The following is a 14,507-nucleotide window of genomic DNA, read 5'->3' on the forward strand; positions in this document are numbered from 1 at the left end:
AGGGCCCGTCACGTTGAACGGTTTACATTGACGACAATACGCGCATATAACGTCATAAAGGAGAATTGCATTTCAATTTTTTTTTCAACGGAAATCGAAAAGTAAGCGACGTGTACATATTACGGCATATTGTTGGCAATATTTCCGGTATTATTGTATGGTAATACAGTAGTGCACCAATAACTGCATTACATTCACCAACTAAAGCTTCATATCGTTATCAATTTCATATGAGAGTACGTTTTTAATAAGTTCGAATAAAACTTCAACATACCTGTTCGCAGCTCCGTTCAAACATGGTCCAAATAATCACCTGCAATACAGAAAAAAAGTAGCATTAGTAAAAGAAAATTTTAAAAATATTCAAAATATATTATTTAAATATTATCTGCAAAATTATGTAATGGTACAACAGTTTTGCATTTACATATATAAATGCGTAGTACTCTAATTATTATGATACCTTTGCCGACTCGTTCTCATCAAACTTATGTATAAAACTTTCATAATTGTCGAATAAAAAAAAATGAATATTAGCAGAATATCGGATATTTCAGCAAGGAATATTAAAGTATTATCCTCTCGTAAATATGAGAAAAAACGCATTTCGTTTTACATGCAAATCGCAATTTCAATGCCTCTGAAATGCAAGCTACCGTGACATAGTAATCTATAGTGTACTGTCATAGTGTAAAAAAACTATCCTTCTTCCCACTTTCTTTCGATTATTATCGAAAGAGGATTTGCGTACTTCGCAAGTGACTTTTAGTCAAGAATTTATCATAATCGCATTCTGAACGTCTTAGGGCTGCAAAATACCAATTCTAAAGAGGGTTGATTGAAACTCCGGGGAACATTTATCTCGTTGCCAAACTTCGAAGTCAATCGTCGTAGATAAATCGGATTTTGCAGTTAAAGGTTCCCTTAATTACTTCATCCATTGCCTCAATGGTGGTTTCCATAATAAAGAATATCAAAGTTTCTTACATGTAACATTCAAAATAACATTCAATCTGTCTTAATGAAATAATAATCGTTGAAATCTGCGCCACTTTAATTTTATTTGAATATTCATGATCGAAACAGTTAGATTTTTTCAAATTTGTGTATTTTTATTTTGCATGTATTCCGTGTGATTATTTAAAAATATAATTGTATCTTTTTATAACTAAAATTCAACTATAACTTCTTTTCACATACCTATTCTTATTCCAAATAAGTCGGGAAATTTCAAATTCAAACCTTAGCTGGGATAATATTTTTCACAATAAGTGAAGTTTCATTTTTAAGATACTTTATATTTTTTTTTATAATACATTGCATGAAAAGAATAATTTTGTTATTTAAATTTTTAAGTAGATTTAGTTCTGAAAATAATTCTGTTGCATCACCAAAATTATATAGTAAAAAACTCAAGGATGAGCAACACTGTAAAAAGTTTTAACATTTTAGCAACTAGCTTGAGGACTCTTATATAATTATTTTAAAATCCATTAAAATTATTTTTAGTTCTAGCTAAATTTTTAAATATTTCAGCAAATCGTTATTAAATTGACAATTTTAATTATTATTTCATAAGATATTATTAGACACCAAGATAAAGTCTCGTATTTGCTCTTCTTTACTTCTTTGACTTATTCTTATTGTTGGCCCCTGATATATTATTGCAAGTGAGAAAAGCAGTTCTCTTCACCGTTATAATCGAGTTCTAGAAAGATCTCGGAGTACCTGCTAGCTGTTTCGTATACATTATTCGTTCATCGTATGCGTGCGGGAAAATAGGTTGGACTTAAATAGCAAGTTCCTCGCTTCCTACTCGGTGGCTTTGCATGCACGCCCATGCAAATTTTAAAATCTGTATTTCAGAATGAACGTGCCAACACCCGAAATGGCGTTTTATAACAGCGAAGAATATCTAGTTGATACGCGGTGTACTTTGCGTAATTGCGAGAGCCGTGTAGCAACGGCGTGTGGAAATTCACCGCTTTACATAATGGAGCGTTAATTCGGTGAACGAGTGACCGAGTGCTGCACGCACTAGTTTCATGAACTTCGTAAAAACGAAAGAGGGAAGAAAAAAACAACAGTGGATAAAAGAGGATAATTGCGCTTGTAATGAGAATTTTCGTACCTCCGCTTGATAATTCGCTCAAATGGAACGAATGGTCGCGAGAAACGTAAATTAATCCGCCTTCGTGGCAATAGTCGTGAGAAATTGCGACGCCATCCATTATGGCAGAAGTTCACAACCGCGTCGGCGAATTTTGCGGAGATTCTAGGCAGTTTCGAGAGAGAAATGTTGCTTAGAGCAACGCCGCGATACGGAAAACGTGCTCTATCGCGTGCTTCCCTCGCATTTTCAAATTCCGTCCGCTTGCGTGTGCGTTTTCCGTAAATGACAGACAACGATGACGCGTGTATTTTAGGATTAGTGTTCTCGCGTAAGGCACTCTGTCTCCGCCAACTAGAAAGAACATAAGCTCGATAGCATATAGTCTAGCACGTACATTTTCTTCGTTGACCGTAAGATTACGCCGTTATAACTCTTAGACGTATAGAAAAGTTACGATTCAATAAGCACATTTGACAGAATCGAATAACTATTGTCTACGTAATCAGACTGAGTTTGCGAAAGCACATTCTGATCGTCAATCGTGGTGGCTTACAGATAGCTCGTGGAAGTTACATAATTATATTCAGAACTCAAATGTCATTATATATATATACATATATATTACAAGGAATGAAGTTTGTAGTCAAGAAGGGGATCGAAATACTCTGACGTCGCAAGTAGAATAGTTAATTATCTTTATAACAAAGATGAACATGCATATTCAGGGACAGAATTTCGATTTTCCTTACACAAAATTATAGATTTAAATTATCTTTTTTCAGATACGAAAGTGTCATGAAAAAAAAACATGTAAAATCAGATCAACAATAAAACATCTATATTCGTATAATTTAAAATGTTCTACGTTACATAACTGATTGTATGCTGGACTCTATCAAAATCGTCTGGAATAAATCAATCTAGATCCCAATAATACTTCGGATATAAACGTAATAAAATAAGTTACATCAGAACAAGCTGGAAAAGCAGAATATAGTTTGACGTGTTTTAAAAAGAATGTATGTCAATATTTTACCGATGTAAATCATAAAATCAAACAAAAAAAGATTACGTAATATATACGAGATACATACATGTTCTCCTTTTAGATTAAGAAATAAAAGCCGAAAAAGTCACCCGGCATAAGATTTATGATACTCATTCTCTATTCCTGTGCATTACTGCAGTTCTCTTGTCGCGGCGCAAGAGTATGCAAAAGTAACTTCTACCTTCTACAACGCGATAAGCTTCTTCTGTGAGCGAACTCCCGGACTCTCTGCCGGAAGTATGCTATTTCGGGAAAAGTGCCAGTCTCGCGGTCACCTCTGCACGGCAATGCGCAAACTCGCTTGCAGCGACACGACATTGGCAGCTGCCGTAACGTCGAGAATGCCGAATGTAATAAGGAGTCACGATGCAGGAATTTTGCGATTCGCAGTACCGAGATGCAGTAATCGCAAACGCATTTGCAGAAATACCCGAGAACTGTCTACCTGCCTAACGGCATGGGGCCGGGGGGCCCAATTTCGTTTCGGGCTTGGAATGTCGATCACGTTGGTGCTCGCCCGACACGCCTGCGCGAATAGTTTGCACAATGCAGTCTCTGAAACTACGGATTGCAAAGCGATATTTATTATCCTCGTCTCTCTGCCTCGGCATACTACCGGAATTGCAGTGGTGCATGTATGCGCTGCCACGGCGAATCGATGTCTTTCGTTTTGCTCCACAGCACGACGTCTTTGAAAAGATGTGGCCGAGTTTCCAGATCGTATCTGTCGGGCGCCCTCCTATTGCCGGCCTATATTTTGCAGCGCGCAGATTGATATCTTAATTAACGGTTACACGGAAATCTCGTGCGCCTCTCTATTAGTCGAAGTAAGTCGACAAATTTCCGCTACGAAATCAGAATTCTCTCGTCTTAACTTATGTGAAAAATGTTATTTCTCAACAATTTTTTAAACAATGATTGTGAAAGATATTAAATAATATTAAGTAATGTATTGAAAAAAGTATAAAGTATTAAAAACGTAAAGTTATAAAGTAAATATACAAATATTAATTCGGAGATTAATTTTTAAATGCAAAATCATTAGAAATTAAATTAGAAATCTCAAAGTGCCAATATTAATCTTAAATATCAACTCATCAACTTAGAATTTTACATATAATATTTAGATAACTATTACGAATGTTAATTTAATAACGATCGGTGATATTTAAAACTGAGATCTACGATGGGTGAAGCCTTTATATAAAGAGATTAATAATTTTCATCGTGGATCGTTGAGTCACCTCACCTGATTAAACGTCCCACGATATGCTGAGTAATCGATTACACGGAATGTCATTAACTTGCAAAATCCCGCTACGGTTTCGCGATCATGTATGAATCTACCGTGACACAGCGCGGTGTCATCTTTTATGATGTAATTATGGGAAAATAATCATACGTTTTCTTACATCGAGAAAGCCCGGTTGCATTAATTTAATTCGAATAATGGCCTGGTCTCATATCGCGGCATAGTATTCACGACCGCAATGCCGTTTAATGGCAGTGTCGTTACACAGTCCAGCTTTATTACTGCACGCCCACGTTGTTACAGCCCATTGAATTTTCATGAACATGTTGCGAATATAACGTGCTGTGTGTTGAGGTTTCTTTAGTTTTATTGCTAAGACACGAGATAGAAGCATTAATATCGTTAAAAATTCCACCGTGACAGTACACGGTTTATCGGTTTATCATGATGTGCTCATCTTCATTTCCTTTGACAAAATCTATTTATGCTTGTACAGCGCACTTATTGTTAAATTTAACGCAGAACATTGCACAGAAGATCGATAATTCTGATTGTATTAGATAATCGATCGAGCTATGTATGAATAGCTCATAAAGTCATATAACGCTCTCGAGATCACACGGTACCACTTCATCATTACGCCCCTGTCTGTCGGTACGTGTGAATTCGCTTAACGCTCGAACAGTCAGAGGTTGCGGTGAAATAATTGAGCTGTAACCAGCGCAAATGCGTGCACGCGCGTAAAGAGGTGAGAAGCCAGATCAGTATCCGGATATGTATAACGGAAGTCACTTAAATTGAATTATATTACACACAGGCTCTAATCACATCTCGACGCACGTACGATTTGACTTCGATCCCATTGAATTGGAATAATGGGAATCACGATTGTGACGCGAACTTCAAAGAAAAACTCACGAACAAATGCAGTATTATCGTTTGTCTCTGCGCAATATTGACAGAACGATTTGCATGTGCCTCGCATTCGACTTATTTTATACCGTTTATTTTTCATCATATCAGCTTCGCCTCTCACTGACCTGTATATTAAATGGAAATAGAAAGAAATAAAAAAAAAAATGAAAGAAATACGGGGCGTAATATTATACAATCTGTTATCGTGATATTTATCTTCTTCTCCAAGAATAAATCGTTATCGCACAAAAGCAACCTCGCGAAAGAACTTTTACATCACGATTTTATTCGTACTATCAATTTACCATTATCTCGCGCAATGGATATACATGCCGACAGTGGAATATATATAGTTGCTTTAAAGAGCAAATACATGTCACTAGCGAAATCAAGCAGTTCAGCCTTCAATTCCTAGGATCCAAGAAAATAGCGAAATATCCAATCTTTTCGTATATGCTTCATGTGCAACACAAGAAACTGACTAAAGCGAGCAAGGCGTGCTCGCAGGATTACTCTTTCCTGAACTCGCATTTCCTGAATACCAAAATTTGCCGCACAGACAATTCTTCACTCCGCTATCTCTCGCACCAAAATACTTAATCAAAGGAGAACAGAGGTCGAACTTGAAAGCAAATAGAACGCGAATATCACCAAGCAGCAATTGGTGAATGATGAAATGAAGCATACGCCCGTTGCCGCTATTAATAGAACAAAATTGATGCAGAATATACATCTGAACTGCACAGTTCTTCGAGCGAGACCTGCGTAATAGTGCATTCCTTTAATGTGGCAGAGATACTTACAGGCTTCCATCTATCCCTTAATAAAATGCTGAAACCGCATTAGATCCGCAACTCGGTAATGCTCCTTCGAGATAAATACGGGCGTGATGCGGGGCGCTGCTACTTTGTATGCTCTGATGTGAACATCTTCCCGCGTGACGAGGTCAGGACTTACTCCGTCGTTAAGGGAGAACGTGAGCCTTTTGTGACAGAAGAAGAGGGATCGTTACGAAGGGAATGTTACGCCGATGGTTGAACGCCAATTAATGGTACGTCGCAGGACTTTCATGAGTTAGTCGTTTCTACCGATGGAACGCTTGAAGAGTTACGGTTACGAGACGCGTTCGTGACGTGTAAAAGCGAATGTTAGAAACGTGAATAGTTCCACAAGCAAAAGAAAGAAATGCTCTAACACCTCTGCCAATTTTACTCTTACGTTTAACGGTTAATTCATCAAGCGTATGAATCAACTAATTAGTTGTACTTCCTTATAAAAAAATAATCATATCCCTCTTTCGGTTTCTATGGTTTTATTGACTTTTTTCAAGTGTTTATAATAACAAGTGGATATCAAAATTCTTTGTGATATCACTGCATTGTTAAGGAAAGGTAGCTATCAAATCTAAATAATGGAGAGATGGTTACACGTGTGTGAAACGCACTGGATTCTCTTCTAAAGTCCAGGTGCATTCCCCAGGTACTACTTTACATCTTGCTCTGCAGGCTTGTATTAAACATTTACCCTATAGAGTACGTGTTTGGACCTTTGCACAGACTGACTTGTGTGTACAGGTTCTCACCCGTATGTTTCTCTCTCTGTGTTTCTTTCGCGCTCTTTGCGCGCGCGTTCTATCATCCTTTGCTATTCCACTATCTCTTCTTTACTCACTGTTTGAATACTAAAATAAATTCAAACGCCTTCGAATACACAAATTACCTACATAAGCTTTTGAGTTCTATAAATTCAAAAATTCTAACGATGCTCTAAAATAGAATAAAAGATCAATAAGAATAATTTTCCATTAAAGTTGACAGTAGGGATGTTCAGATACAATAAATTTGAAAATATGAAATTTGAATAATTCCGTATCTTTCCTTTAAAATCAAGAAGCAGGATTAAATCTAATCTTTTCGAAACGTGAAAGTTCACAGAAAACTACATGTAATTTTCTATAGCCACTCGCGACTACTTCTGGTTAATGATCGGCCGATACGGTACAGTGGAAAGTGTAAAAGTGTAAAACGAGCGTGAAATTTCTCGAATAGCGGATTTGCCGACAATTCTATTTCAGAGTACACGAGACTGCGGACACGAAACTACGTATTGCCTACGTGGTAACCTCTTAAACTCGTGAATTAGAAATGTCGGTAGCTTCGCATTGAATACAAGTGCACGACAAACCAGTAAAGATATTTCGCGCAATTTTTTATGTTATGTTTTCAAAGGCAATTGTAAACAAGATTGCTGGTACAAAAAGTGTTTCGTTTTTTTGTACGGCGGAGTGGAAAATTAAATAAGTCGAGAGCGAGAATACTTTGCCCCGATTGAAATAATTGGGGCGTACATACAAAATAACAGAGAACGTCATTAATTAAAAGATAATTTAATTAGATGGTTAATCAATTTCAAGCAATAAGATTCTGTTAATTAAATACTTTTATTGTGCGACTGATATTATATAAACTTCTTTAACAATGTAGACCATTGTATATAAAAATAATGAACACAATTAAGAAAATATTGAATACTTCAGTGTTCTGAAAGTAAGAATAGCAAGGATGCGTAGTGATTTCGTACAAAATACATTGTGTACTATTTTTTGAAACAATTTCGTGAGGTTGCGTTTGTTTCAGTAATGTTGCACAAGGGGGTTGTTCCGCAGAAATACCGACAGTCCGTATGATATTTGTCATTTTACGCGAAACTGTATTATTGGAACCTGTGCGATGGAATTTTTCTTTTTATCTATGTGTATATAAGAGAATACGGTATCAAGAAAAACTGCTATTGCTTAACGCCAAGAAATTTATTCGCTAAGTTAACAGCAAATTAAATAGCTTTTGAATGTACGAATTAACATTAATTATGCAAACTAATTTGTTTTAAATATAATTACGACGAAAATATGGATCTTCGCGCATCTATTATAACATTTTCCGGTGCAATAAATCAATCTTGGAGGGAATAAACGCTGCTATAAATATTAAATTATGTAAATAATAAAAGGCCAATTTAACATAAAGATAAATAAATGATTCGATTTATTTTCTATGGAATTTAATTCGGAAATTTTCTACGCAGTGGAAGCAATCGTGTCACCTTTTCTCTCTATCTCAGTACTAATCTAACAAGCACCTTAGAAATTCCGTTTCGAATAGTTTCTCATAATGCAATCACTCTGATGCACAGTATGTACGCCAATGTCGGAACCGACTTTGCTCGCCGTATCTTCGGCAGTGCAGGAGCCTCGATGCAATTTATGTCTCTGCACTTTGCATGGAAGGATATTTCACCCAAAGTTCTTCCTCGACGGGAACCATGTACCTTTTCTGTCCGCTTCTTTGGCGTGTGTATATAAAACTTTCGTCCAACTTCGGCCTGGTTGTGGAGCATCAATATTTATGCATTTATCTGAGATCGCCAACCTTGGAGAGAACATCAATTCGCAAACTACAGTAGTCTGGCCAGTGACTTTGCAACGTCTGCATTTATTTGATTACACCAATCATTGCGAGTATTTCTACGAAGTTTTACGAGACATTTATTGTTGTCGATTTATCTTCATCTTTTCTAACATAGAGGAAGATATATTATGATCTCTAGGATACTTTAGATCATTTACATCAACGTGTTAAATGAAATTAATTCTCCGGCGGTAAAGCTTTCTGCAAAATTTAACTTAGTTGTTCGAAGTTTATGTACTTGCAAAGTATAATAACATTTGATTTCACATTATGTACACAAAGTAGAGAAACAGAAAATCGAAATCGGCTCAGGCAATGTTCTAAAGTTTAATAATTACTTTTTATTATTCAATTTTATTATTCAAATAATTACTTTCTGTTCGAACGATATTAACGCAAAAGGCTAATTCTTTTTTTACAAGTTTTTTTGCATTAATGAAAATATTATAAGATCTTACTTACAATCTTCTTATTACTTAGATCTTCTTATTATTTATAAAATTATAACCAAAGGCTGCAATAGAAGAAAAATATTTGATTTCTGATTCCAGAATAACGAAGATGCATCTGGCGTTAAGCCAAACAAATTTTTCTTTTATGATAGGTTGATGCGTAATTTTTACTGTTCGCGCGAGAAAAGAAGGAATAAGGAAACGCGAATCAGAAAAGAAAAATGGCAGCAATGAGAAAAGACAGAATTCTTGATATTTTTTATTATCATTCTCAATGGTATTAAATTGTTACAAGATAGTAATAACGCGCTGTATCTTGCAATTCATTCGGTAATTCATACGTAAATATTACATTTATTAATTGAAGTAACTAATGATTTATGAGATAATTGAAAAAGATAAATGGAGCATTTAAAGCTTCACGAGTCACGTAAATTATTCACTTAAAAAAGCAATATACGAATTCAAACACGTGTATAAAATTAAGAAAGAACAAAAATTGGGAAAAATTGTCTCGGTGTATTTTCACATTTTCCTACAAGACATCATTAGAGAATATTCAAATTTTACGTTTTACGCTTCAACGATTTCTGTAAGGTGCCAGTTCTAGGTGGATAAGAGTAGCTGAAATGAGGGCGGATAGATAGCGCACACAAACGAATGAAAACGGAAACTGGGGAGGAAATACGACCGTCTTTTTGTGGCACGAAAGGAGAGGTAGATTACAGAACAGTCTAAATAAAAGAAGCTGATTACCCGCTGCTGCGGGATATTTCGAAGGTCGGTGAACTCTCGATGAATACTTGAAATCGCAGCAGCCTCGCTTTGAGCGATAGAAGGAAGTTGCGGTATAAGTATCCCTCAAAGGGGTAGCACTAAACCACCTGAAGTTCGAGGCTCGCTTACGATTGAGGACTCGAATCCATATTCCATGCGAACTTGATACTCGAGCAAGCAGTTAACTTGATTGGAATTTGGCGTCGAAATGCACGCGATAAACGATGAGATTCACTTCTGCACTAATAGCCTCGTCAATGGCCATCATCGAACGTTAAATCACGGAGTTAAATCACTTTTTTACGTCTTCTACAGAAGTTTTCAAATGTATTATCCCGCATAGAAAAAACAATTTTACTGAAATATGTAAAATATGTAAAAATTTAGATAAATACTGATCTAAAAATAATTTTGCTAAAAAATAATTTTAGAAGGGAATGCTGAAGTGACGACTGAACTCCAACAGAATCGTCTATTTTACCGATTAAACACATACAATTTTAATTATTTTAAATATATAGATAAATTTTAACAAAGCGCTCGTATCTAGATAGAACAGACTAAACTGAATCGAAAAGTCCTTTACCATTTTGCAATTTTCGTAACTTTTTTTAGTCACTCAATGAGCAAAATGTCTAAAATTGACATGTAAAACAGCTTTAAAATATTCTTAAAAGTTCTTTAAGAAACATCTTTAAGACATTTTATAAAGAATTCTGAAAGAAATCTTAAAATTGTATTATACGCCAATTTTACTCGCTTATTCGACAATCTTTAAAAATTAATATCTCGTTCACTAATGTAAAAATTGCAAAATAATACACTTTTCGATTCAGTTTAGTTCGCTCTATTTGCATATGAATGCTTAGTTAAAACTTACCGGACACCTTATATAATAGAACTAAAAGTATCTATCCACATTTGAATAATGCATATGAATATTTTAAAAGATCATCAGTTTATGATTTCGAAGCAAGAGAAATAAACAAAAAAATATGATCAGAATGTGTGTGTGTGTGTGTGTGTGTGTGTGTGTGTGTGTGTGTGTGTGTGTGTGTGTGTGTGTGTGTATATATACAGAATGAATATTGGGTTGTCCGAAAAGTTCGTGCCGCAAAAGATTTAAATTTAATAAATGAAATTAAAAATTTAAATCTTCTACGTTTCAATTTTCCTTCAAAATCGGCACGAACTTTCCGAACAACCCAATATATACATGAAGTTTGATACACTAATTATATTTTCTATTGATTTCTTTTATAAGCTTCAAAATCATAAATTTGAAGTTTTATAATATATTCAAATCATGTGAGTAGATAATTTTAGTTTCATTATATAATACTTACTTTTGATTGAAGTGGTAAAAAAATTGTTTGTATTATTTTTAAATGCGAACTAGAATAATATGTAATTTTTCCATCACTTTTTCATTATAAGAATTATATATGTACAAGAATTCTTAAATAATAAACAATGCTATAAAAAGTTTTGACATTCTATCAACTAGCTTGAATGTTTTACGTAACTCTTTTGACAAGTAGTCCAACAAAATTATTTCAACTTTAAATACTTCAGCAAAATTTCCGTTCTTTCTCCATGTATTAAAGTACAAATACAATCCGCAGGACTGTATTAAAACTTTATATTAACTACTAAGCAATGCCGATACAATTTATTCTTACATACGCAGAAAAAAATATTTACTTGAATTAACTAGAATTCTGGTGGAAAATAAACAATCCAACATTCTAGTTAAATTTACAAGATTTCTGATTAAATCTATTAAAATTCTAGTTGAAACAACTAACATTTAGTAGATTTAATCAGAAATCTAATAGATTTAACAAAAATTCTGAATCGTTCATTTTCCATCAGAATTCCATCAGTTAATTCAATCAAACATTTTTTTTCGTGTGCCTCTTTGATTTTTTAAATTTGATTTTAAACTACAAGCGTAAACTACTAATTGTAGTAATTTAGTAGCGGTATCGACGCGGTAGCGACGCTCGATTTTATTACGCGACCGGTTATCAGCTTACGCAAGTATCTTATTTCGTTCTCTCTTTTTCGTTGCGGAATCGAAAGTTCATGAATTACAGTAATTAGTGTCGGCCATTATCAATCGCAATACGATCTACTGTTTTACTATGTAACGTCGTAATATGAAAAGTTTCGCAGCGGCTTTAAAGAGAATGGTTATGCTCCTTTGAGAAGTGTTATAGGTGCTGGCATAACAGCGCCGGTTCTACGTTCACGTAAGTATAATGCACGGCATTGACAGGAACATGCATGCATTGGCAGAACGTGTACACAGGAAGGCTTAAAAGAAGAGGTCCTCCGAAACTACTAATATTAAGTTACTAATGACGCGCATGGGCGTCAGCAACGAGCGACTCGATTATCTTTAATATACAAGTCGATGTTTACGCACGGTACGCAATGAAATACATCAGCAGTAAGTTGTAAGGCTTTGCGAGGCATGAATTAACTAAAGCATTCAGCAGCGTATCGTCTATAAAAGAACGCTTTATCATGGATAACGTTGAAACAGATTCTCATTATCTTGCACTAGGCCTTTTCTAATTGGTACAGAAAAGGCTGTACTAGCCTAAAGAATATCACTATGTAGCTGTAACGTGAACGAAAATCAACATGGAAATTAATATTTAAACTTATTTTATTAGAGAAAAGATATACTTTTACATATGAAAAAATAAATCGTGTGAAAAAATTGAAGAAGAAACTGTTGGACAACATCAGAAAAATAAAAATCCATAAGCACACACAATTATATGATTATATGACAAATGTTCAATGTTAAGACTGTCTGTGATTTAAATGTTCATTTGCTGCCATATTTACATACATCACGCCTGTTTTTGTGAGATGATACGATTCTAGAGCGATTTTATTCCGCAGAATTTTCCGGGACAGACTGTGAATATACGTTTTCCTCCAAATATGAGTAGCATACACGTTTCGCGAATTTAAACTGACACGTGCGATGCACTACATGCCCATATATATATATATATATATATATATATACGTGCTTCGTACTTTGAGCCACAAGCGAGTGATGCCGTCTGTCTATGTATTTTCACGAAAACGCTAACTATTCTGTATGAATCCTTTGACATAAATTGCATATTATCTAATTAATATTATACGTTACCTAGTTAATATACTCAATCATTTACGTCACATGTAATATTAAATTGTAATAATAAGCGTTTCATTCTAAAAAGTATCAGTTGATATTAATATTAATATAAATTATGTATATTTAACACCAATGTCAAAAAAATTTAAATCCACACCTTATTATAGATATTTCTTAGAATATACAGATATAAATAATAGAGGATGATAATCTATACTAACTTTTATACATTATATCTACCGTTTCTCGTAATATTTTCGAAATTTTCGAAATTTCTCGTGATTTCCTTAATTTAATTTTCCCGAACTGATCTTTTCGGATTTTTAACAAATCCTTATAAATCTAATAATTGAATAATTTATCAGCTCTCTGCGAATATAAAAATTCTCGATTACCTAAATGATTTATGCAATAAAGTTGGTTAAACATAAGTTCACAAAATGCGATTAAATTTCACATATGAATTTCTATTCAAGACGAAAATACAGTTTGCAATCAGAATAATGCGATTCAATATTTCCCCGTGCGATCCAAGAGACGACTAGAGAGCACAAAAAAAGTTGAAAGAAACCGCGGGAGAAAACAGGTGAGTGGCTTTCAGGATCGTGCTTTATCGCGCGCTGTTCTATGTTCCCGATAACGATAAAATGCCTGTTCTGGAATATTCAGAACAGAATATTCAGTCAGTCTGATGATCCATCATTCGGCGCGTTCAAGCGCGCGTCGCAACATGCAATCCTCGGGCGCAATGGTGTGCACACGGCCGAATGCGGCAGAGAAGCTGAATTGAGTGGAAGCCCGAGGAGGCCTCTCTAGCCCGTCGCTAGTTGGTTTTGCTGATGTTGCTTGGCCCTCGTTGCCGCCGTACTAACCGTCGTCGTCTGTCGGTCTGATACGAGCCACGTCTCGGCTCGAATAGAACGCATAGAAGCGCGGTCGGGTTACGTATAGCCGGCCCGGACCGGCTCGTTTATCACCACCTCTCGTGATGAAGCTGTTGGGTTAGCCAGGCCCCTCTTGCATAAGCAAACCGACCGCCTTATCTCGAATCGTATAATGTCTTGTTAGGCTTCACATGGACGATCACGAGCAGAATCCATGATATTTCAGACAAAAATCACAGTTTAAACGAGAAAAATAGATTATGGGTGGAAAGTGCTGCCTTACTTCTAAATGACAGAAGTTTAAACTAAGATCTTAATCAAGATCTCGCTCAAATTAGACGTTCCTAGTTAAAGAATACTTTGCAAAGAAGAGAGAGAGAGAGAGAGAGAGAGATTGTGTGTGTGTGTGTGGGTGTGTGTGTGTGTGTGTGTGTGT

At 35.3% G+C, this 14,507-nt stretch overlaps 1 long non-coding RNA gene across 1 annotated transcript in view; it reads right to left on the reverse strand.

Annotated features, from left to right (window-relative positions):
• Window positions 1-274: 274 nt before the first annotated feature.
• LOC108686358 overlaps window positions 275-14,507 on the reverse strand; it is a 156,976-nt gene continuing 142,743 nt past the window's right edge. Inside the window, exon 4 of the long non-coding RNA XR_001931699.1 lies at window positions 275-313. This is a non-coding gene — a long non-coding RNA (uncharacterized LOC108686358). The remainder of the gene's footprint in view (window positions 314-14,507) is intronic.

The sequence above is a fragment of the Atta colombica genome, unplaced genomic scaffold (genome assembly GCF_001594045.1).
Source record: "Atta colombica isolate Treedump-2 unplaced genomic scaffold, Acol1.0 scaffold176, whole genome shotgun sequence".
Taxonomy (NCBI): domain Eukaryota; kingdom Metazoa; phylum Arthropoda; class Insecta; order Hymenoptera; family Formicidae; genus Atta; species Atta colombica.